Source organism: Triturus cristatus, chromosome 1_2, assembly GCF_964204655.1.
Source record: "Triturus cristatus chromosome 1_2, aTriCri1.1, whole genome shotgun sequence".
In the NCBI taxonomy this organism is placed as follows: domain Eukaryota; kingdom Metazoa; phylum Chordata; class Amphibia; order Caudata; family Salamandridae; genus Triturus; species Triturus cristatus.
This window is the reverse complement of record NC_140580.1, coordinates 223185916-223211380: the sequence shown is the minus strand read 5'-3', so window position 1 is coordinate 223211380 and position 25465 is coordinate 223185916. Positions and strand designations below refer to the sequence as shown.

General features: G+C 45.2%; 1 protein-coding gene and 1 long non-coding RNA gene across 10 annotated transcripts in view; one reads left to right on the top strand and one right to left on the bottom strand.

The window, feature by feature from the left end:
* SEC24C (SEC24 homolog C, COPII component) overlaps positions 1-25465 on the top strand; it is a 1178749-nt gene that overhangs the window by 17582 nt on the left and 1135702 nt on the right. The window lies entirely within an intron of this gene.
* On the bottom strand, positions 5574-6678 carry LOC146867080 (uncharacterized). Its single transcript, XR_014966061.1, has 2 exons — positions 6488-6678; positions 5574-5743 (listed from the first exon to the last, which is right to left on the bottom strand). It is a non-coding gene; the product is annotated as an uncharacterized LOC146867080 (long non-coding RNA).

Sequence of the window (25465 nt, the reverse complement as noted above, 5' to 3'; positions counted from 1 at the left end):
TAGTATTTTATTTATTTTATTTTACAAGTTTTATAGCGCTGGCTAGACCCGGAGGTATCAGAGCGCTTTACATAAGGTTCCACAGATATTATAAAATTACTTCAGTTACACGTTACATCCGTTACTAGAAAAACATTTCAAGAGTATAGAAGACTAAATACATGGAGTTTAGAAGGGTAAGGGGTGGGGTAAAGGCGTAGGAGTTAGATAGATAGAATGGAGAGACGTAGGAGGGTCTGCCCACAGTCCGGCTCAGTAGGTGATGAACGAGGGGGAAGTCCACAGTCCATCTCCTCTTTAGCTATCGGGTAGCTCCACCGGGCATCAGACAAACAGCTAGGTCTCAGCAGGAAAACAATAAAAGAGCAAAAGCAGCGTCGGGGAAGAAACGAGACAAATGTCAGAAGACCGGCTGGGTAGGTGACAGCCATGGCGGTGTGCCAGAGCCAATCTCCCCCTATAGCTGTCGGTGCAGCTCCACCGGGAATCAGCCATGTATGCGTTTCGGGTTCCACCAGAATAGAGAGAGGAACAGGAGGTTATCCAAAGTCAAGACTCGAGAGGGGTAGGGAGAAAGGGGAGGAGGCAAGTAAGGTCAGGAGAGAAATCGGTCATGGTGTTACTGGGGAGAGCCTTCAGCTACGTTCTCCAGCTGGCCACTGGGACAAAGATGGTGAGAGGAGAGGTGATAAGTCCACAACCCATCTCCTCTTTAGCTAAACAGGTAGCTCCACGGGGCATCGGTCAGCTAGCTAGGTCTCAGCGGTCAGGAGGAAGATCCAATAAATTATGTCATGATGGAAGAGCCAGGTGGGGGAGCACCCCTAGCCTCGCTGGTGTGCGCCCGATGAGCCAGTCCATGGAGTCCGGGGTTGGTGGAGGGGCTTCCCTATTAGCTGCAGTCCGGTGGAGCAAGAAGGGGGTGGGTGGAGAAAGGGCTTCAAGAGTGTGGAATAGTAGGTAGAAGCCTAGTTGTTTAGACCATTTGTGTGGTGACCATGTCGAAGTCAGGCACCCGGGTATTCTGGGATCCCTCAACCACTGTTTCCTGGTGATTAGGGCTCGCACGGCCGCCATGTTGGAGTCAGGCATCCTCCTCGAGTGTATTCTCACCAGGACACTACACCGGAGGGGAATCTCCTGGGAGACTGTCGGGTGTAGTGTGGCCCAGGCGGTGGGGGTTCGTGCCCTGCAAACATCTGGCGTGCCCCCGTTTCCAGCAGGTACCTCTCTAGCAGCCAGGCTCCATTGTTGTGGCCACAAAAGAGGTAACTCTTCAAGCCTGCTGCAGTAGGGAAATATTGAAGTGCCATGGGGGGGGGGGGGAAGCAGCCGCTTACTCCCGGGCTCAAGGCGGTCAAATTACTCACACAAGTTTATCTGAAATGCCCGCTGTCAGTCGCTCGTTCCGCCGGTATATTCAGGCGATTTGCGCTATCCACTCCTCCGGAGGACACCATGAATTCCTTTCCCGCATCCCAGAGGAGGCCGCCATTTTGCTGCAGCCGAGGAGGAGTGGTCCGTGATATCCGGGTGAGCTCTGGCAACGCTGCAGGAACCTCGGTCTCGTCGCGCAGCTACTTTACCATATGGGGGCTCCCTTGCCCTCGGGCCCCCTCTTCAGGGTTTCAGCATCTTCTGGGGCCATGTCTAAATTGGGCTCAAGGGTCAGGCACCGCCATTTTAGATGTCATAGAACATATCCGGTCATAAGCAGTGCATGGTGGGGGCGCAAGTTATAGTTGGCGCTGCTAACTAGAACTAGTGCAGTTATGCTTTTCTTTTTCTAAGTTCAAAATGATAATGTCACTGATAAATTCACCTAACTAGAGTGTTACTTTAATCTTTGTTTTTTCCAGTGAATATTAATAATAATCTTTATGTGGCATATATAAAAAAATGTCCATAAATGATGCACATTCATCAGCACAACAATACAATACATTTGATCATCATGTAATAAAAATAAAGAAGACAGGGCACCACATAATCATAAGGAGAAATGCTCAAAAACATCTTAAAACATTATAAAACAATAAAAAGTTGTGCCACACACTATCCCCACTAATGCACCAGGTTTTTAAAGGTCTCCTCCTTTTATATTCCCCTCGTGTTTCTTAGCTTTAAAGCAGATCTTAAAAAAAAAAAAAATGTGACACATGATCATGTAAAAGCATCAGGGGGCAGTTAAAAAAAATAAATAAAAGTGAGGCCACCCGGGCCTGCTTAAAATTATGTTTCCTTAAGAGCCCCTTAAGATAATCTTCTCGGGAATGAGTAATACGGACACAAAAGAACAAAGTGAAGGGTGACCTGTGGAGACCTGTTGTCGCAGCCACAGGGCCCTTTTTGTTCTGATGGTGCCGTATACCCCGCCGGTACAGCCAGTAAGTGGGGTAACAAGTTCAGTCTGAACTGTGTGACTAAAAATCTATCATGAGCACTGGTTAGAATAGTTAAGTACAGTTCTATACTTTGTGTCGACCTGACTAAAATGTAATTTCTGACTGAGGGCTTTTTCAGTTCATTTTCCACCCTTTGGGCCCCAATTAATTTAGAAAACTGAACTTTATCCCGTGGGCTCACCTTATCCGGGCGACCGAACAGCTCTACCCTGCCCAACATAGTAAGGAATCCTTTACATATTTTAACCACAGGATTTTTAACCCATGATCCAAGGAGAGACAGTCTTGAATTACTTTCCTGATAAAACCTGTCTCCTCATTGGACCACATGTTCACCCAACACAGGATGGGTTTCTCCACCACCAGGTCAGAAATATACCCCAGCTCCTCATGAACCATGAACGAGGGGGTACTTTGTGGGACTCTCAGCAACCACCTAAAATACCTGTTTTCTTCATTCTGTATTTCACCTGTCGCAGTGAAACCCCACACTTCACTTCCGTATTAAAGTTTTGAACTACAGAATGATTTATTCAATTTTAGGATTTTCCCCGGTGACCACTTGCCTAACCTGTGAGCAAAGGATGTAATTGCTCCCGTAGACTTACAAAACCTAGAGACTTACTCTCTAGTAGCTGTTTAAAACTCAGTTTTTCATCTAACAGGATACCTAGATATGAGAAGGCAGGTAATTTTCCCCAGAATGTGTGTGCCGACTACATAAGAATTCGCCTTCCTGCTCCTTTTCCCTAGTTCAATTATGTAGGATTTTGTTAAATTAGGCTTCAAATCCAAATCATTCATAAATCCCACAAACCCGTCTAATAGGATCTGCAAAGCTTTGGGTGTGCGAGCAAGGAGAACCGCATCTGCGTAAAGTCGAATAGGGACTGGTCTTGAACCTACTTTTGGGGAGTCAACTTGTAATGCAGTTAATGCAGAGTCAAGACCATTAATATATAATGTGAATTAAAAAGAGCTAAAATGCATCCTTGTCTAACCCCACTCTAACACCTCTGCCGCAGTAAGATACACACAAGAGGGGAAGATTACAGATTATTTTATGTGTTCGAGTGGTGAGCCATAAGTACATTAATTCAGGCCGGGTCCCCCCCTGTGATCCCATGAGCATCCACATTTTTGTTAGATTTACACAGTCAAATGCTGCGGTAAGGTCCATAAAGGCGAGATAAAGCCCCCCGCCTTTGACTATAGTGTACTTCGCATTAATCAGATAGAGATTTAGACATTTTGCGACCGTGGATTTGCCTGTGCAGAACCCATTTTGGACATCCGTTATTATTCCATGGGTCTCTGCCCAGTCAGACAACCTATTCAACATCACTCTACCCAAAACCTTTGCTGTTACGTCAATGAGGGATATTGGGCGATAACAGTGTGGACTATTCCTATCCCCTTTCTTGAATATCGGGACAATGGTTGCCGTGGACAGTGAGGGAGGCATCTCAGTTGCAATGCATTTATTACCCTCACCAGGATTGGTGCCCATACCTCTGGATTACTGTGGAATAGATCAGGTGGGATCCCGTCTGGTCCCGGGGCTTTATTCCGCATGAGGCAATCTATTCCTAATCTCACCTCATCTAGAGTAAAAGAAATAACGCCAGTTCTCTGAGCCTCAATCTGAACTGTGGCTCGTCTCCTCTCAGGGGCTGATTATACAGGCTCTCATAATGAGCCGGCCATTGCTCAGGTAAAATATTATGGGTCAGACATGGATTATTTGAATCTTTAAAACAGGGCCTGTTTATAACCTTCCAAAATCGGGTGGAATCCTTAAGCTCAGTGGCCTCTTCTAGATCTTCCCAAGCCTTCACTTGAAGTTGGCGTTTCTGAGTCCTAACTGCCTGTTTGTACACTTTACTGCAAGTCATGATCCACCCTTTATCTCTCGGTGATTGTTTAAGTGCCATCTTTAGGACTCTAAGGGCCTTTGAGCACCGCCCATCAAATCATCTTGGTATGTCCCTGAGGCGTGTGGGTGCAGGTGCTTTTAAAAGGCTATCCACTGACTGCGCAATAGCTGTATATGTCTGAAGTAAATCCTGTCTAGATATAAACAGTTCTGTATAGCCTGCTGACCTCTCCTAAAAAGGGATTTGTTAAAAGCAACGGTGTCAACCTGTGCCCATCTCAGCCGTCCTCCTTGATCCGTTGCAAGATCAATCCCCCCCCGTCAGACTGTGCAACACCAAATGCTGTTGTAGAGCAACAAGTGACAGTTACCAGATTATGGTCACTGAATATACTATGCCTATTATTAAAACTGGTAATTAATCTCCTCACTGTATGGGAGACAAAAATAAAATCAATAAATGACGCGCAACCTCTACCCTTATACGTGGGGGGCACAGGTGTATCTGGGTGTCCGACAATCAAATCCATTGTATGGGTCAGCCCAAAGGAATTTAGAAGCATACTCCAATCCCTTCCTGACTTGGTGTGCTCCATGTGTGGTCCTTTGTTTAGTGTACATGCCTGCCAATCACACTCAGTCACCCTCAAGTTAGGACACCGGTGGCAATTAAAATCTCCCACTAATATTAAGTGTGCATGGACACGTGCTACGGCTTGTAATTTCCTTAAGCAAATGCTTAATTCCTCAAAGGGTTTTGATTCCTGCGGGTTTTGCTGAGCATTATAAAAATGAATAAATGCCAAACGGTAGTTCATGCTAGCAAATGTTAGACCCTGTACTACTTCCGACTCCCATGGGATCAACTTCCACCTCCCCCGGTGTCTTTAAATCTACAAACATGATTAGGCCCCCGCTGGCTCTCCTTGCATTAGACCTTCTTGCTGGACAGAAACAAGTTGTATACCCTTTTAAAAGAAGGTATTTACTGGCTCCCATGTTTCCTGGATGGCTATTGTGTCAAACCTTCCAATATAACGGAGCCACTGTTCATCCTGAAACTTACTCGCCAAACCTGCCACGTTCCACGAAATAGGTTTTAAGTCATCCAGATTTCGCCTCACCTGAGGGCCTGAGGCATCGCTATTATCGGGAGGGGCACTGTCATGCCCCCATCCGACCGCACAACTGGATTGCGCCTCTTTGGCTAACAGTTCATGTTTTTCATCCGTTTTTAATCCAATATTTAACCATATAAACCATACTTTATGTATTTTTCCTTTCATTTCACATTTTTAATCCACACGCGGGACGTTGTGCTATTTTCAAAACTTCTGATGTAAAAGCTGTGCCCATCCGGACCTCTTGCTCAAACACGACAAGTGCAGGAATTCATTCAAAGCAGCGTTTATTTTAAAAGACCAATGCATTTCGGGCCCCAAGTGCCCTTCATCAGGGTGCGCTAGAAATAACAATAAAACGAACATTCATTACCATCATCATAATGCTTAACATCTAACATCATTGCCATGAGTCAATGCACTTAACATTAATTGCGTATCTCATTTTTTGCTTTCATTTAACCCCTTACGGGAAACGATTTAGATGTTACCCCTGTCTACATGAAAAGCTAATTTTCCTCCCTACCGAATTCCCAACAATCCCTTCCCTTCTGTACAAAACTTATTCACCCCTCTTCTGGATATAATGTACATTTGAATGAACCATTTTCCTCATTTCCTGCTTGGTATACTTAAACTGTTCAACAAATATGTTAATCAAACCCTCACCCCCAACATGACCCCTGCTCTCTCCTCTAATAACCTTACAATCCTCATACTAATCATACTAATCACCCGACTAACTAACGAATACATTCTTCAAGCCTTCACCACCAGCATAACCCCTGCTTTCTCCACGTGCATCCTTACACTCCTCATGCTAATCACCCAACCGCTCACAACTACACTCACATACTAACAGTCATACTTCCAGATTTGTTACGATGCCGTCTCTCCCCATTCTCTCGTAATTATCACACACAAGCACTCCCTTTCATAAAGTAAACTCAACTCTAATTTACAACTCTCGTATTCACCCATAAACGCTAACAATCAACTACCCCACATTCATTCGTCAGTTTAACTAAACGTAACATTCTTCTCACAACCATCAACCCGGTTATCAAGCCGATAGATTCACATACCTGCTTCAAACACTCGCGCTAATGCGTCTCCATCTTGATTACAATAAGTGTTTATGCAACCTTTAGTCCAACCCTTATTTAAGCCCAAGCCTCTCACGACCACACCTCCTAATTAAGGCGTTAATTATCTTTTTCCCGCCGTAAAAACATTCGCAATAGTGTCTACAGGTCAAAACGCACTGCATTACCCATAGTGCCTTATTCCCAAAAAACGAAACATGGTTGCTATTGTTTTGAATTCATCGTTATCACTATTAGTTATGTTTTTTTTGGGGCCCGAAATGCATTGGTCTTTTAAAATAAACGCTGCTTTGAATGAATTCCTGCACTTGTCGTGTTTGAGCAAGAGGTCCGGATGGGCACAGCTTTTACATCAGAAGTTTTGAAAATAGCACAACGTCCCGCGTGTGGATTAAAAATGTGAAATGAAAGGAAAAATACATAAAGTATGGTTTATATGGTTAAATATTGGATTAAAAACGGATGAAAAACATGAACTGTTAGCCAAAGAGGCGCAATCCAGTTGTGCGGTCGGATGGGGGCATGACAGTGCCCCTCCCTATACATGTTGTTCAAATTCAGATGCCTGTTGGGTTAGGCATTTTACCGATGAGCACGCCAACCAGGACCACTAGATACACAATTAAAATTTATATAAAAATGAGAAGAAGGTGTGCGCCCCACAACCCCCATTTGAGCATCGCTATTATCCCCAGCTGTGCTGGGAGACCTGCTTTCCCTTGGGTCCCTATATTCATCGTGGGTGTCAGTGGTTCCCCCATCATCAGCCACCTCCCTCCCCCTTTGGGCCTTGGTGTGTGTTACCTGAATGCCCTCCAATCTTACCACGCTCGCTCCCTCTGCAAGTCAATCTATGTCGTTCATGTCCCTTGATGGTGCGAAAGCATTTCTTAACTGCAATGGTCCCCCTCTCCGACTCGGACCCGCTTCCTGTGTAGCGACACCGTGGGGGAATAAGAATTTGGATAAAAGAAACCCAATGGTACTGGTTTAATCCCAGAGTCTGCCATAAATGTTTGCGAAGATGAAAACAAAATCTTCTGGGCCATTGAAGGGTGCCTCAGCATGACAATCATGCAATCCCCTTTGAATATTTTCTTAGACCTGCTAATCCACACATGTCTGTGGTCTGAGCCATTAAACCCAAAATGTTTTCCTTACCAGTGAGTAGCCTTATTTATCAACTGGAGGCTAGATTCTTCCTGTGAACTATCATGCTCTGGTACCCCCGCTAATACCACCGTGTACGGTCAACATGCGGGTGGGAGGTCTATGACTGGCAAATTCCGTGTGTTATGGGCTAATTGAGCGGCGCCACTAGCTCGCCGCCCCCGGTGATGAGATCCCCCCCCCCCCCCCATCACCTCTTTCATTCGAATCCCTGCTATGTTGGATCAGCTGGCCATCCCTCAACATCCCCCGTCCCCCCTGCCCTGTTTTATCCGTGGCCACTGAAGGGATCTGGGACTCAGAGCCTATCTGTGTGTGGCATAATATTCAAGCCTGTTTGTTGTTGGCAGGTAATTGGATACATCATCCTGCCTGGACTGAACATCCGGGGACATGGCTTTCTTAATGTTCGACAGAGCTACCTTAATGTCAGTGATTGAGTTTGATAGTTCACTTAAGAAATCCTTCAAAGACCCCCAAAGTTCTGGGACTCTCATTTACGTTGCAAATCTCTTCTACTTTCTCCCCCTCCCTCTGGCTCCAAGTAGTTCCTGCTCTATTTCCATCCACATTTCCAGGTGCCAGTGCCGGGTCCCCTTCTATTGTCAGCGCTGATGATCCAGTACTGCCCAGTGAGAGTCGTCTCTCTTCTTTTGATATTTCTCTTGTGATTGCTCCCACTTCCTTTATTAGAAAAGAGTCCATATTACCCTTGGATATGGTCAGGGATAAACCCGTAGGGGGGGGGGGGGGGGTCCTTCCTTTTCCCCATGACCTGCTTGCAAGATGGGCTTACCCAAGCGAGCCTCACCCACCACTGCTGGCACAACACAGGACACAAAGCAGTTGCAAGGTCTTGATACCGCTACACAACACTCTAAGCACTTCTGAGCACAAGCTCCGTCTCAAGTCCCACCCCGGCTGTTCAATAATCGTCTCTTACTTTGAGGCAGGATGCAGTCTACTGATATGTACTTAGTTGGCTGCTGACAGATGAAAAGGGTATAGTCGGGCCATCTCTGGTCAGGGACGGGCAAGGACGGGCCCGTGGGGGGAGAGGCAACGCTTTATGCGCAATGTGAGTTCAGCCCCTCCCCCTCGCTAGTGGTGCCTGTGATGGATGCAGTGCACACTGGGACTAGCAGTCCCCTGCCAGAGTTGCGGATGTCGCAGAGGTTCTGTTGTTGTTGGCGTGAGTTAGCCCTGGGACACCAGTCCCACCAGGGCTCAAAAACACAGGAGACAGTTTCCCCAAAGCAGCGGGACAGCAGGGTCCCGCGCGGGGGGAGGCAGCGCTTAATGCGCGATGTGAGTTCAGTGCCTCCCCCTCGCTAGCGGCACCTGTGATGGACGCAGTGCACACTGGGACTAGCAGTTCCCTGCCAGAGGTGCAGATGTTCTGTTGTTGCTGGCGTGAGTTAGCCCTGGGACACCAGTCCCACCAGGGCTCAAAAACACAGGAGGCAGTTTCCCCAAAGCAGTGGGACAGCGGGACAGCAGTAGGCGAAGCAGGCTTCCCAGTGAATTTCTAATGATTTTCAGAATAACAAAAAAAGAGATTCTTTTATCATACCTAACTATAACATTACTTTACCCTTTGTTTTTTTTCAGTGAACTTCTAGTTTCTTTTTAAACAAAGTAATACTTAAATACCATATGTAAATGCAACCCCCTGCCGTGCATTACTGACCCTCCCATACAGCCAACCCCACGCTGAGCATGACCTTTTACTGTGTGCAGTAGGGTGTTGGCCATAGGGCCAGGCCTTGGGATCCCATCTCCCAGGTCCCTCTCCTCTTCTTCTTACCTACCCTCAATTGTCTATTTTGTATGTGTGTTTTTTTTTTTTTTTTTTTTTTTTTTTAGAACTGCAGGGCTCTAATCCCCTAGTCCTGTAATGGCTGCAAATGACTATTTTCTCTTGTTGCTGGCAGCCAATCAGAGCGCTCACGGAGGTCTGGCTTCCACTGGAGCGAGATGGCCCAATTGAGATCCCTGGGCCAATTGGAACGCTCTATTTTTAAATTGGTGCTTCTGCGAGAGTCTCCCACTCTTGAGAGCCCAACCTTCCAACTATCTTAATTAATATCTCAAAAACTGCTGAACGGACTTGTAACAAAAGAAGTCTATGGAAAATGCATGGGGATTTTTTGTTTTGGGACCCCCCATCTTTTTTCTCAGCCCCCAGTTTGCAGATCACCCCAAACACTTTCAAGAAGGAGTTGAGGTAGATGAACTTTTTAGGTCTCGGGACCATCCGGTCGGCAGACCGGAAGTCCGGAGATTTAATGTCTTGGAGAAGAGGGGCTTGCACCCGCCCCTCTTCTCCTCTGTTCTCCATTGGCTGGCCTCTTGAATGCTGGCCAGCCACTGGAGAACAGGTCAGTCACTCCGTTGAAGCCCCGTCTTTTTCGGATCGGGGGGCGTGTTTTTTGCGAAAAGTCTCAGGGAGGAGACAACAGCAAAACACGCCCCCGAATCCGAAAATGACGCTGCGTTTCTCCGAGGCATTTCTGCTCTGCCTCGGAGAAAGGCAGTGGTGTGATCGTCCGCTCCCCCTGCGTCCGGCTGCTGCTCTGTTTAGAACTCGTGCCTGGAATCCGACTTCGTTACTAGGTAAGAGTGAAACTTTAAATTCGGCAAGCTCAGACAGCACTGGCTCCATTACAGATCATCACGAATCCAATCAAGTTCATCACAAATAAAAATTAGTAAAATCAAGTCCAAACGCATTTTAAAGGGTAACGTGAATAAATGTAGAATGTAAAAATAGAGACGTTTCTCCAGGGCACCTACACCTTGTTCAATGCACGGTTTTTGCTCCTCTCTTTGGCGGTTTTCGGTAGAACCTTCAACTGAGCTACAAAGCACAGCGAATCGAGTTTATACTGCATGGTGAGTATCTTTGTTAGTACTTTAGCCGGAAAGTAAAGTCGTTTTTATACTGTCCTTGGCTTCCCTCGTACCTATCGTTGGGCTTGTTTTGGTAAAACTTGCACATGTTTGGGCGTCTTTCCAAGGTGAATCGTGCTTGTCTTGGATTTCAGGCCTGGCTACTCTGCCCGCCTTCCGTCAGTGGGCGGGTTCCAGCGACGGGAATGCTGAGTGACTGACTATTCTGTGTGGAAACCTGCGGCCCGGGGCCCAGCCTGCCCGCCCGTACGAGTGAGCCAGCGCACAGGCCTGAGGCCAGCCTGAAGACACTGGCGTCTCCCTTGAATGGGACTAATGCTGGTGAGTAAGTACTCATCTCAAGGCAGGCCACGACTGACTGGTGTCCGGCTTAGCCACGCAGCTGCCTTTGTGGCGCGATCCGCCACCCGCGAGCCACCCGGCCTGGTGTTGTATTGTATTCAGAAGCGCCCGGCTGTGTCCGCGAGCTCCGGGTCTCGTGCCGTGGAATGTTGAGGAGGGCTCGCTGTAGTCCCACTGTTAAAGCTCGGCCGTTGTCCTGCTGACGGAGCTGCTCCTGGTGGCCAACTGAGGGCCCGAGTAATAAAGATATTTACTTTCTTATCTGCTAACTTTGTACTAGGGTTTTGATTGACTTCTGCTCCCCGCAATTACCCCCAAGGTCCCCCCGACTCCCAGCTTTCCAATGGTCTAAGGCACCCGCTTAGCCTTAACCCGTGCTGCCGCTCGAGGTGCTTCAGTGTTCGGGGGGTGAAGATGTAGGCCTCGGAGGTCCCTGCATTGTCGTCTTTGTAAGACTTTTACCTATTGTCTAACTCAAACGATGGTGACTAACGCTCGCATCTCACTGGAGAGACCGCGAAGCGTCATTCCAGGTTGAACTACACTAGTCTGTTGATTCACTGTCTCTTGGAGTAGTGTGACCAACTTGTACGCTTTTTGTAATAGCCTGTACAAATGTATAGTAATTGCTGTCTTTATAGGAAACGGTATGTATTTTAGAGGTTTTGCCATACTACAACAAAGGGTAAAGGGCTAAGAACTTGCTCAACATCTGCAGGTGAGAGGGCTGTGGCACAATAAGTACAGTAATTGGGAAAGCTATAGCTGTATATATTCGTGGTTGGCATTAGTATAATTGTAGGGCTTTTGAGAGATCTATATTCGTAGGTGTCCGTTATTGAACATACGGAGAGTAGTAGTACAATAGCAAGGTACATACAATGTATTCTCTTGTACTAAGCAGTATGTTGCCAGTGTCTAGTTAGTGCATGAATGAGACAGGGAATTCGTATGTAGTTATCAGAACTTGATCTGACGTTTCTAGTAGTGATATAATGGACAAGTTGTGTGCTTTTGAGACAATAGTGAGTTTATTGGCATGAACACATTTAGCTATACAAGGGCTGGTTTAGCATGAGAGCCCTTAGATTACCTTTTAACTTTTACAGTAACAAATACGCTATTGATGAGTTGGATGGGCATTCCTGACACTAGGTGCCTTCCCTGAGGAAGTGTTTGGTGGGCATTTTATTAAAACGAGACATATTGAGAGGCAATTTAGATTTATATCTCAGGCTTTGGTTTTACTGGATGGTTTCGATTTTTTGGGTGCGGAGGGAGATTTGGGTATATTGCTTTTCATGCGAGACAAGGTGTTTTAAGTGGAGCGAGATTAAAATGTTAAATCCTTCAGGGAGCTAAGAACTAGAGGAATTCCTTTACATTTTTTGGTGTGGGTGTTTAGCAGCATGGCTTCTCAGTGGAGGATGGCTTTGAGAGCTTTCGTTCAGGACTTGGGTTGTCTTGCTATTAAAGCAGTACCATTTACTTGAGAGATCACCTGTGCCTATAAAGAATCTCTGAAGTCATGTTTGAGTATGAAGAACCAGATGTTGATGTGGTCATGCAGCAGCTTCACTTGAAATCTAGCATGCTTACTGAGGGAGCTGTCCAACATGAAGCTGAAGTATTTGGCTGTTTTTTTCAGTCATTGGGATTATATTTTAGGTCTGTAGTTTTAAGATGTGGTTGGGGGTGGTGGGGCATTAGAGCTGGCATGCCACTATTAAATTAAGTCTTTTGAGCGTTAAAGTTAGTTCCATAAGGGATGTACATGAGCTTAAGCCGTATAAGGAGGGCTACTCGAATTGTGCAGCAGTGGAGGGCCAAATTATGAGGCAGGGTTCACTAAATTATGTGTCAAGAAATGGAAATGGCTAATTTTGTAGCACATTTATGATGGTAAAATCAGAGAAAAGGCTTTCAGCAACAGGATAGAGAATAGATCAGCACAAAATACCCGCCTATGAGACCTGGTTAGTATGACATTACAAACCTTTTTAAAGAGCAACCCACATTGCAGAAACCTTACATGCTTTGCATTGTGTTCTTTTCATAGTTTTTGTTTACTGTGCCTACACCTTTTATTATTTTTTCATTTACCTGTGTGAAAGGGCATTATTGTCGAAATCACTTAAATATCAGATGTTTTACAAACAACATAAGTACAAAACTGGAAATATGTTTTTAAATGCATGACATAACCCAGGTAACGAAGTGCTGAGCTCCCTCCCTAGACAAGATTGCACTTTATCCTTGGAAACGAACATTGGGAACAGCTTACTTTTATTTGTAAAAATACTGTCATTCTTTGTCCCATTCAGAAGATGGACTTGGGGAGGGTATCCCTTAGTTTGCATTTAAAAGGCCATGCCAACACTCCCTAGCTCGGGTAGATATGGTGTAACCTTTAAAACGTGTTTTCCAGTCTCTGCTGCGCCACGTGTGATGTTCACTGGGATGTGTGTTGGGAATGTAAACAAGTGGTAATCTCTTTTGTTAACCCAGTTAGGAAATGTGCTGTGTTTGGCTGCTCTGTGCACTTATTCAGCTAACAATGGATCACTCCGCGGCTTTTGTAGCTGTGTCTCAAATGGAATTGTTTTGTAGAGAAGATTTTTGGCTGCATGTGCAGCTTTTTAATGGTAGCGTGGTTCTTTTTAATGCAACCACTTTTAATCTTTTGGAAATACTGATTATCATAGTCATCTCACTTTGATTTATGAACGTAAGAAGGACTGGCAAATAAAATTCCTACGGTAAGGCTCAGTTTGGAAATAAAATTTGATTAGGTGAGCTAGGTTGTGATATTTGGAGCAATAGATGTGTCCTCCTTTCTAATAGAGTGTTAAATGTAAATTATGGAGTGATTCTATTGTCTGCTTTATTTGGCATAGCCTGTTAAAGCACTGCTGTTTGCTTGATGGTGAATCTGTGATACTCCTTCGCATAGGGGAAGAATTGCAACTATCGGAGCACGCCTATGTGCCCTGCACTGTATACAGTCAGGACACCATTTTATGACAACCAGGGCTGAACTGAGGATTATCTCCTGTCAGGCCTTGGCAGCCCATAGGTTTCCTAGTGCACAAAACAATTTTCATGACTGATCATGGGCAGGGATCAGATGTGAAAGGATATGGTTTGATCAGTGATGATTGGTTAAATAGCAGAGGTTAATAAGTCTGCTAATTGGAGAAATCATAAGAGTCAGATGTTGACTTGCTTATTACTTCTAATTATGCATGCACTGGATGAAGTGCTCTGGGTTGGTTATTTAAGAAAAAGCATGGACCTAGTATAATGTCTACTGTGATGTGCACCTTCCACAAAAATATTTCTTTTTGTAGAAATTAATTCCTTTTATTCCTTTACACGAGATATAAGGGACATGAGCTGGCTTGCACCTGTTCTTTGTATGATCGTAACAGAAGTTCTTACACATTCTGTATAGATGCTAGAGGTGCAGCTAGTCTAGTTTATGTCTATTGCAGTCAGTATGTCCTGAATGGAATATAGACTCTAGGGATAATGAATTTTAAAATAATAATCTGAATATTTTTTTAGAGTTAAGAATGTTTTACAGTCCGTGAGTAGTGTTACAAAGAGATATTTTGGAATATTATTAATGATGATATAATATTTTGGTGCATTTGTATTTATATGTTTCAATGTCTTAAACCCCCCCACTCCTCCAATAATTTTTTATTGCATTTTTAGTAAAGACAATCAAAACAATAGACAGTTAAGCTGTAGGACTAATGGAAGTTGACAGTGTAGAAACATATATTAATTGCTATTATTTCTTGATTTACAGCAGTTGTGATAGGATAGTCTAAGTATTAGTAGATCAAGAGAATTAAAGCAGTCTCATTTTAAGGTGCTGTATGAGTCCATGTTGTTTCTTTTCGGCATTGTTAAAGTTAGAGCTATTGGCATTGCTCATGACAATGCCGTTTCTTTAAATGTTTTAAAAACAAAAAACATAAACAAAAATAATGTCCTGAGCAATGCCAATAGCTCTAACTTTACAAATGCCGAGACCATTGCATTGTAAATGCTTGTTATTTTTTGTGGAAAGTTTTGTGCCTGAAATTGTATTGTTTTAACTTATACTGGGTGCTCCCTTTTGTCTAGACAAAGCTAAACCTCTCTGCAGAGCTGTAATGATAGCGAAACACGTGTCAAGGGTTGCTTTTATTCAATCCAGGTTGTCTTCGATGGCATTTTACCAATCCAAAGCTGTAATATTGTGCCTGGAGTGGTAGAAGGCTTTTACAGTTCTGCGTGGATGGCACTCTACCAATCCTGCGCCTAAAAAACCTCTAGTAAAACAGACATTTGAGGTGAGGAGATTGAGTGTTGCTGGTGTTGTAGGTTGCTGTATAGAGGAGCCGCTCTCCACCTAAACTTGGGAACTACCCAGAGTCTCTGCATATATATATATATATATATATATATATATATATATATATTACCTACTGGCGGTCGTCAGTAGGTAGTTATAGTTAGGACCACGTTTCCATAGGAAATCCGCAACATTCTATTTTGAATAACTTTGGCGCCGGTCGACGAATCCTCGCGAATTTTTCAAAATAGGTGGGGCGCTACGCTCCGCTCCTACCCTGAAAGTCTCGGGGGGATTCGTCAAGCGGGGGCTGAGATAAAAGGGGGGTCCCAAAACGCGTTTTTCCCATGCATTTTTCCATAGGACCTTTAGACAGGGCTACAGCCCGAACGGCTGAACAGAATTACTTGAAATTTGGCAGAGAGGTAGTCCTCGGGTCAAGGAAGTGCCTTTTGTAGGTTTGGTGTAAATCTGTTCAGTAGATTCTGAGAAAATAGCCTTTAAATCAATATATATATCTGAGCCAGCTTACGGTGCGCTTACGGTACGCTTACCGTACGCGTACGGTGGCGTGCGCGAGCGCGATTCTGATTGGCTCTTAGATCTTAGTAAACATTCGAATCGGCCGAAACCAGGAAGCGGCGGCCGCCATTTTCTCTCTCGCACTGAGAGTGATGATGAAAATACAAAGCACAAAAACATGTAAAGGGGCTGTTTAGACAGCTCCCACACACCTAGCCATGTTGAGTGAGCCCCCAATGATCCCCCAAGACCAAAAACGGAATTTTTTTTTTTTCGCTAATTTCGCCGATTATGCTTACCGTACGCGTACGGTAAAAAATGATATAAAAAAAAAATTATCCACACTTTCCCTACCCCGTGTGCAATTGGTGGCCGAAGTCCACCAATTGTGCATGGCTTATAACCGATGAGAAAAACTATAATATTTAAAAAAAAAAAAAATTAAAAAAAAAATTATCCACACTCTGTCCACCCCGTGTGCGCACCATTTGTGCATGGCTTATAAAAATTACGAAAAATTAAAATATTACCTTTCAAAACGAAGTGCATCATATGTCCTCCATGTGCGCACGGTGCACGAAGCGCATCGTGCGTACATGGCCCATCTAGCGTAACGTGGGCACGCGGTGCGCGTAGCGCACCGCGTGCCCACCGTGCGTGCACGGCACTAACTGCGTAAAGTGGGCGCGCGGTGCGCGAAGCGCACCGCATGCTTACTGTGCGCGCACGGAACGAACTGCGTTAAGTGGGCGCGCACGCCACGAATGGCGTAAAGTAACTTAGCATTTAAAAAACCGTACAAATTCACTGAAAAAACCATAGGTTTCACACACGTTATAGTTAGGAATTAGCATTTAAAAAACCTTGCAAATTCACTGAAAAAACCATAGGTTTCACACATGTTATAGTTAGCGGAAATTTTACTGATAAAAAACCAATGAAATTCCCCCGTTATAGTTAGTGCAGGCAACTATAACTCACGCGACCGCAATCTTCTGCTGATGACATATGTGTCTTTATGAAAAAAAAATATTTGTAATATATGTATAGCTAAAAATGTATGGAAGAAGACCTGGGCAAATAAGTGTCTAAATACAGTATTAGCATCAGCAGAGGATTGCGGTCGCGTGAGTTATAGTTGCCTGCACTAACTATAACGGGGGAATTTCATTGGTTTTTTATCAGTAAAATTTCCGCTAACTATAACATGTGTGAAACCTATGGTTTTTTCAGTGAATATATAAATATATATATATATATATATATATATATATATATATATATATATATATATATATATATATATATATGATGTATGTAAACGGAGATCCTATATTTCTTTCATTTTCATGCTAAAGTACTACTAAAAGGTAACTGCAACTAGATTGAAGCACACCTTCAAATCTCGTCTGCAACACTAAACTTGCTAAACTATAAGCTAACACTCTACTAATTATACATCACTACTACGTTATTCAACTACCCAGAAGTGCTTTAGGGTATCATGAGAGGTATGAAGCGTTTGACAAATGCTGTGATGTTAACCAATTGAACTTGGTTTCAGCAAAATCCACTAATAGACAAACCCAGTAAGATATGGGAATCCATCTCTGCTAGCAGACACACGCTGGAAACTAAATTTGACACAGATGTCATGGATATGGCTTCTATGTGTTTAAAAAACAAAACAAAAACTTTGTGTGAGTGCCATCCATGGAATGAACCACTACAGAAGCAGGGTAGGAAAAGTGAGATTTTTGGATTTTAGAGCGAAGGATCCTGATGGCTACTCCAGACCCAACAATATCCGTGTGGGGGGATGTGTCAGACAATGGAATGGAATGACATGACATGGTGGAATATATATATATATATATATTTTTGTTGTTTTGAAGGTTTAAAAAATAGCATCACATGGATTTAAAAAAAGCCCACGAGGATGCATACCTTCTCATGATCTGCATAAACCCAGTGGCTATCTCTTTGCCCCCTCTCAATCTATTGTTTCTCTTCTAGTACCTCTTCGAGGGAGTATTAAGAGATCCATTTCCTCCACACTTTCCGGAACCTTCGGGGGCAACCTCTGCTGGAGTATGTGACTTTCTCAGCCATCATATACATTCCTCTTTTCCACTCCTGTAATGTCGGGCAGTCCCTCAATCCCCAGTGGCGAGTCACACCCCTCTTTGCCATCACTAAGCTTAAACTACAGAACAGTAAGTGGGCCTGGGGCAAGTCGACATCATTAGGGATGCCGACAATAAGGAACTTTGTGTCAAAATGAAGGGAAATCGATAGTATAGTATTAAGTTCTCCAGTGATGGCCCTCCAGTAGTCCTGTATGTGGGGACAACTCCAAATTGTATGGAAGAGGGAAGCCTCAACATCACTGCATCTCGGGCAGTTTGGCTCGGGTGGCCCTCCAAATTGCATGGAGACAACGCCTATCGTAGAAGGCTCGATGAAGGATCTTAAACTGGACAAGCCTGAGTAATTACTTAATTGCGACCATCCTAGGGTGCATTAAGGCTGCACCACAGTCAATATCTTCCATGTCTCCCACATCAACCGTCAATTTCTCCCGAACGCCTTTCAGATTATCTGGCTTCTGATTGATAAGGGTCTTGTAAGTGGAGGAAATGGCTCCTCTCCCCAGGTCTTCCATCAATAGCCTCCTTCACAATGGTGCAAAATCCGGGATGCCCTCCCCCTTGAGTCCCTCTGTCCTACATGCATGCCATACTTGTGTATATTTATGGAATTGATTGTCCTGCATATCATAATCACGTTGGAGGAAGGAGAAAGGTACCATATCACCATGCTTTATGAGGTCCCCTAGCTTGGAAATCCCAATCATATCCCAGACTCGAAAGCCTTTCAACTTGTTGAATTAAGTTAGCCATCTCCCCTCCCACAGTGGCATCTCTCGGGAGGGCTTGCCCTGACACCCCATAGACTTTGTGGCATTAGCCCAAGTCCGAATCGCCACCTGAGTTGCTGGAAGGAGCTGGCCGATCACGTGTCCACCATATAAATAAGAAAAACAAGATTTCAGTAGCCACTGGGATCGTTCTAGTCGAATGGTTGAGTGGTCTTAGGGGGCATAAATCCAATTGTTAACATGAATGAGGTGAGATGCCCAATAATAGGCATGTATGTCTGGCAGAGCGATGCCACCGTTATACTGATTTCGTGGGGGGTCGATAGGGCGAATCGGGGGGTGTTCCCCTCCCATAGCAGAGTCTATAGGTCACTTTCTATCACAGGAGCATCTCCCACGGGATTGGATAGTATGTGTTTTGGAGGGCAGTAGTAACTTGCTCAATTACACCATTTAAAACATGGAGTGGTCCTTCCAAGCAGCGTGAAGGGTAAACCTTGCCACCTTTCCATTTAATCATGGCAAGTACTTGTGACCCTTCACAGGTCACTTTATAGCATATTTCACTCTGTAGTGTCAGAAAAATCCCCAGATACTTAAATCCCACTGTTGTATGTGTCGGGTGGTGATGGAGGGGTGGGGGGACGGAAGCATTCATCTGTGGGATATAGAGTATAGACTTATCCTTGTTGACCCTGTATCCAGGGTGGTCTCCTTTTTCTCAAGCAGCTGAAAAAGCAAATGGAGGGACTGGATCGAATCAGTAATATAGAGGAGAACATCATCCACATACAGCAATATCTTTTCTTTAAAGACCAACTCGTTTGAGATACGGAAGCCCTGATTCTCCGGGTGGTCACGGATCCTGCATGTGAGTGATTCCATGGTAAGGGCGAATAGAATTGAGGAGAGGGGGCATCCCGGCCTCATGCCTCTCCCTATCTGGAACTCAGAAGACTCACACCATTGACTCCGACACAGGCCAATGGGGCTTGGTACCGCAGGTGGACCCATTTTCTATACCGAGGACTGAATCCAGATCTTGCCAGTGTAAGTTCTAGAAAAGGCCAGTGCACAGCGTCAAATGTTTTCTCCGCATCAAGTGCCAACAGGACATATGGACAGGTCGGTCTTTTATTGCATTCAACCAATTATGTGCACTGCATAAATTGTATCAGGTGCCTCGTCCAGGCATAAAGCCGGGTTGGTCTCTACGTATCAACAGTGTGATAAATCGCACAAGCCTGTTAGCCAGGATCATGGCCAATACTTTGATCTCGATATTCAACAGGGCGACCGGACGATAGGAACTACAATGTTCGCTAGGCTTACCCTCTTTGTTTATCACTACGATAGTTGCCTACATGAGATTGGGTGGGGCTGTGGGGGGTCTGTCTGGGACACCTCCAGAAACATGGCCGAGAGCTGGGGTCCCAGAAGATCTAGATATCTTTTATGGAATTCTGCTGAAATTCTGTTGGAGCCCTGTGTCTTACTAGGTTTGAGTTTGGTTACCGCTCCTCAGACTTCGTCTAGTGAGATCTCGGCATCTAGTGCTTCTCGGGCAGCTTCGTCGAGAACGGGGACAGCACTCGAGTCAAGGTAAGACGCCATCAAGGGTAGGGTTTGCAACTGCAGAATCCTGTACAGGTCCATGTAGTAGCTGGCGAAGGCAACAGGAATTTGGCTATTCGATTCTTCAAAATCCCATTCGGCAGGACTGTGCAGTGTACCCATTGGTCTCTAATTCTTTCCTCTCAAGCTAGGCAAGTAGACTGCCCGCTTTATCTCCAGCTTCATATAATCTATGGAAGGTGGCCATCATTTGAGTCTTGGCAGTATCCGTCGCCAGAGCTCGTTACTCCTCCCGCAGTAGCACTAGTAGGCGGAGAGTCAAGGGGTCTGACACTGATCCTATCAAGCGCTAACAGCTGTTTTTGTCGTTTTTCTGTGGTAGTAGAGGCTCTTTTTTAAATTTCTTCTGTGTGACTAAGTTCTGATGAATTGCCACCGACCCACTTGGGCATAGGGCAAGAAACATGTCGACCGTCTGATCTCCCTAGGGATCATCATAATCCCTTGGGATCACCTATTTTACTTAGGCTGGTATACCATCAGAATAAAATGGTTCATTTTCTGGCAATACCATACCTATTTTAACTCACTACACCACCACTCACTACACTTGTTGCACTGACCCCCACGCACCCATACGGCTGTCTCTTAAAAAGATCTCCGAAAAAGAGCCCCTTCGCGGGAGCCCGTCGGGCATTGCAGCGCCGGCCCGACGAGGAGCACAGCCCTATGATGAAGCATGACACCTTGCTAGGTGTGTGAGGGCATTATATAGAGACTAATCGCTCTCCCCCTTTCCTTCCCAGAGGAACTGCATCCCTTGGTTTTGTGACTAAGTTCTGTGCCTTGTTCCGAAGGACTGTTTTTGTATGCTTCCCAAAGTACTATTTTAGAGGTGACTGAGTCTGCGTTTTCCTTAAAATAGAGCTCGGTGTCAACCCTGAGACCGATTGCCACCTCTCGTTCCCTTAGCTCCCAGGCATCCATTTCCAACCTGTCTCGCTCCTACCTCCTTGCCCCAACCGTGACATGGTGGAGTATCTTGAACAATTTCCTATGATTGCTGTGGCACCCCAGAGTCTTAAGTTTTACTCAATAGTGAACCCATAGTGTTCTTGCAAGATTCCCTCCTCTGGCGTGCTGCCACTATCAATGGTTATGCAAATGTTTATATATTGGCACAGATGTGAGCAGTAGGCTCATACACTGTGCAGTACTGACCTTCCCTGATCTACCCAGTTGCAGTTCAACAATGATCGCTTTTCCTTGAGTTTTAGAGACCTTAATGGGAAGCTTGAGTCCACTGCCTGTTGCTTCCACCAGCTACGTTGAAAGTGATAATGGATGATAAAGCAACTCTTTACTGATGCTTCGCACCTTCCTCAAGAGGTATTGGACTGGTTGGAAATTCACACAGCATGGAAGGTTGGTGTACCGCTGGAGACCCTTAAATGTTGGAGACAGAAGAGGAAGAAATCTAAATGGCGTGACACTACATGATCTACACAAAACAAGGTAGAAGCAGAAATTACTCTTCTCCCCTTGCAGTCATGCATACAGGAGTCACCCAAAAGATGGAACTGGCGCAGCCTAAGAAAGTACTCCCCTCACAGCCCAGAAACTCACTTTATGCAAAAACAGGAATTTAGCAAAAATGAGTCACAGGGCGAAGGTATGGAACAAGAAACAACACCGCCCTTAAGCCTCTCTCAGGCCCCTCACAATTCCCTTATCCTGCTGTTGACATCTTCAGCCCAAGAGGATCACACCAAGATATGTAGAGGGGCGGGGGCCCACGAGATCTAAGTGGATGTGCTTGAAGTCCTTTACCATCCAGGCAATGGGTCGACATGGTAGGATCATTCTCGTAGGACCCCCCCCCCCCCCCCCCCCCCCTAAAAAAGGCCCGCAGACCTTGTTTAACCAGTTCTGGTGAATACAGTGAAGGTAAATCTGATATAGACCCCAATAGCAGATCCCTTCAAAATAACACTGTTCCACTTCAAATGACCATCGTGTGTGCTTCCCTGCTAAGCACCTTGCAGCAAACTGGAAGCACCCCAGTACCAGTCAAATAAGATGGACTTATAGCTGACACTTCTCAACCCTCCTGGCCCCATATGGGAGGAATAAATGAAAAACTAGGGAACCATAACTTGATTACTCAAGCCCAACTATAAGCACATTTGATCTACTGCTGCAGGCCGATAATTGAGAAACTATCCTCCCTCCCCTCCATGCTGTCCAATCTTCTTGTTGTCCTGAAAAAGGATATGATAGACCGCAAGGAGCCACCAAATCCAAAATCAGCAGATTTCAAAACACTAAGCCCGGTGTGAGCGGCTGTCAAAACCCTACATACAGTAAATACGGAAAGCTTGTCCAGGGAAGCTTACATCACCGGATCAGAACCATCTCAACCTGAGGCTGTCCCGACCCAAAACGCCAAGGAGAAAAGGCTTCAACTAAAGACCAGAAACAACTACATTAACAATACACCCAATGTTTTACTCAAAACGACGAAACCCTGTGGGATCCCTTCGAGTGCATCCTCTCAAACATCAAGCAGCCTAGTAGCCTCCAGCCAGGGTGCTGACCCCATAATCAAAAGATCAAAGGGAGGCCACGACGCAAGCTACTCCGCTTAGAGCTCTAAGAACCACAAAGAACACATCACCAAATGTACAGGCTCATCTCACACAGGGAGAACCTGGAAGAGATGCAGCAGTCGCCAGAGACTATGTAACTGATAGTGAGAGGGAAAGCACAGCCTTAACAGCCGGACAGATAAACCATAGGAGTTGCGACACAAGGATCACAGACACCCATGAGCCCAGTCCTTTTTTAAAATTATTTTATATTTTTGTTTTATAGAGCGCAAACTTGACCCGTTAGGGTATCCGAGCGCTTTACAGGATTCACAAGATATATACAAGAGACTTCGAGGGGGGTGGTGGATACATTTGGGATAAACACAAGTAAACTTGACCCGTAAGGGTATCCGAGCGCTTTACAGAATTCGCAAATTGTATACAAGAGATTTAGGTGGGGGGGGGTACATTTGGGATAAACACAGGAAAATACATTTTACGAGAAACCGAAGGTCCCAGATCCCAGGGTGGGGTGCCGGGTGGATGGCAACAGGATAGACCCAACGAGATATAGTAGTCGGAAGTAAATGGAAGCAGGGCAAGGTCACTGAGGTAATTTCAAGTCAATTTTTAGAGAGGAATTTGCCCATTGGGAAGGTTTTGGCATCTTTTTTTAAAGCATACCAGAGATGGATTTCTTCTAATGGCGGGCGGGAGTGAGTTCCATATTCTTGGTGCGGCCCCAGAGAAGGGCCGATAGTAAGTGTTGTTTTTTATTTTTTTTACCGCAAGCGTGCTGGTTGGAGCAAAAAGTCTCTGGCGGAACGAGAGTTTCTGGCTCCTCCGGATATCACGAGTTTCTGGGCAAGAAAATCCGGGGAGTTTGCGTATAGGGCCAATTTAAGTTGGATTCTGGCCTCAAGAGGAAGCCAGTTCATAGCTTTCAGGTGTGGAGAAATATGGTTGAATTTCCTTGCGCCTGTTAGTAGTCTGGCGGCCGCATTGAGGCAGGCTTTCAGTGGGGCCAGGAAGGTCTTGGGTAAACCTGAGAGGGTAGAGCAACCATATTCTAGTCTAGAGATGACACGTGCCTGGACTGCCATTTTTAGGTCGGGAGTGTTGAGGAAAGGCTTCAGTTTCCTTGGGTAGCTCAGGTGAAATCTGGCTGATTTGGCCATCGAGTTGATGTGGTCACGCATGTTCAATCTGCAGTCAAGGGTTATTCCATGGGATTTGGCAGAGTCCACTATGGTTGGTGGGCAGTTTAAAACTATGATCGCCTTGATCCATTTCTGAATGTCAGGGTTGGTATTGGGTGGGGAGATTAGGAGAAATTCTGGTTTTTTTTGCATTTAGTTTGAGCTGGCTAGAGATGAACCATTGGACAGTCTACTTCAAGGCCTCATTCAGGAAGAGAATCTCCTCAGGAGAAGAGATTTTTATGTAGATCTGGGTGTTGTCGGCATACATGTGGTAGGAGATATTTGCGGTGCGTAGTACTTTGGCTAGCAGTTCAAGGTAAAGGTTGAAGAGGGTGGGGGACAGGGTCGATCCTTGGGGGACTCAACCGTGATCAAAGAGGGAGCGGACAGGTTACCGTTGATTAGGAATCTCTGTGACTGGTTTTGGAGGAAGGACCTAAACCATTCAAGAACAGGGCCATACAGTCCCATCCTGAGTTTGAGGCGTTCAAGTAGTTTTTCGTGGTTGACCGTATCGAAATCCGAGGATAGATCTAGGAGGATTAGGAGACGGGTTTTGCCTTGGTCAAGGGCTTGAAGGGCACCATCCACGATGTGGAGAATGGTGGTTTAAGTGCTGTGCCCAGGCCTGAATCTGGATTGGAAGTCATCTAGTAGGTGGAAGTTGGTGATGTGTTGACTCAACTGCTGTTGCACACATTTCTCCAGAACTTTAGCTAAGAGTGGGATATTAGATATAGGTCTAAAGTTGTCAGGGGAAGCAGGATCCAGCGGCGTTTTTTTTAGGATGGGGAGGACTTGGCCGGCTTTCAGAGAATCGGGTATCTACCCCTGTAGAAGGGAGGCGTTAATTATTGCAGTCCAACTAGGAATGTTGGATTGAGCGGTGGCAGCTAGGCAGTTGGAGGGGAGTGGGTCATTAAAGTGGTTGTTCGGGTTTAGGGAGGATAGAATTTTCGAGACAGAGACTGTTTGTCGTAGAAAGAGGAGAATTCGTCCGATGAACTTGGGGATTTTGGGGTTTCTTTAGAGGTTTTGGCCAGTTTGTTTGATTGGTGTTTCGAAAAGCTTGCGTAGTCTATTCTTGGTGTTCCCCAGATCCGATCTGAAGAATTCTTTTTTTGAGTTGAGGATGTTCCTATTATAGGCATTTCTGGCCTGGCGGAGAAGTGTTAAATGTACGGCTGAAGGGTGCTTCCTCCAGTTTCTTTCTGTCTGCCGGAGGGATCTCCTCTCACTGTTGAAGGACCCGTTGAACCACGGGTTTCTGTCTTTGATTTGGGTTCTTTTTAGTTTAAGCGGGGCAAGATCATCAAGAATGTTAGTTATAGTCGCAGAGTAATGTTCATTGAGGTCATTGACCGTTGTGATGTGGGGGGGGAGGTCCGACTTGCAGCGCGCCGCCAGTTCTCT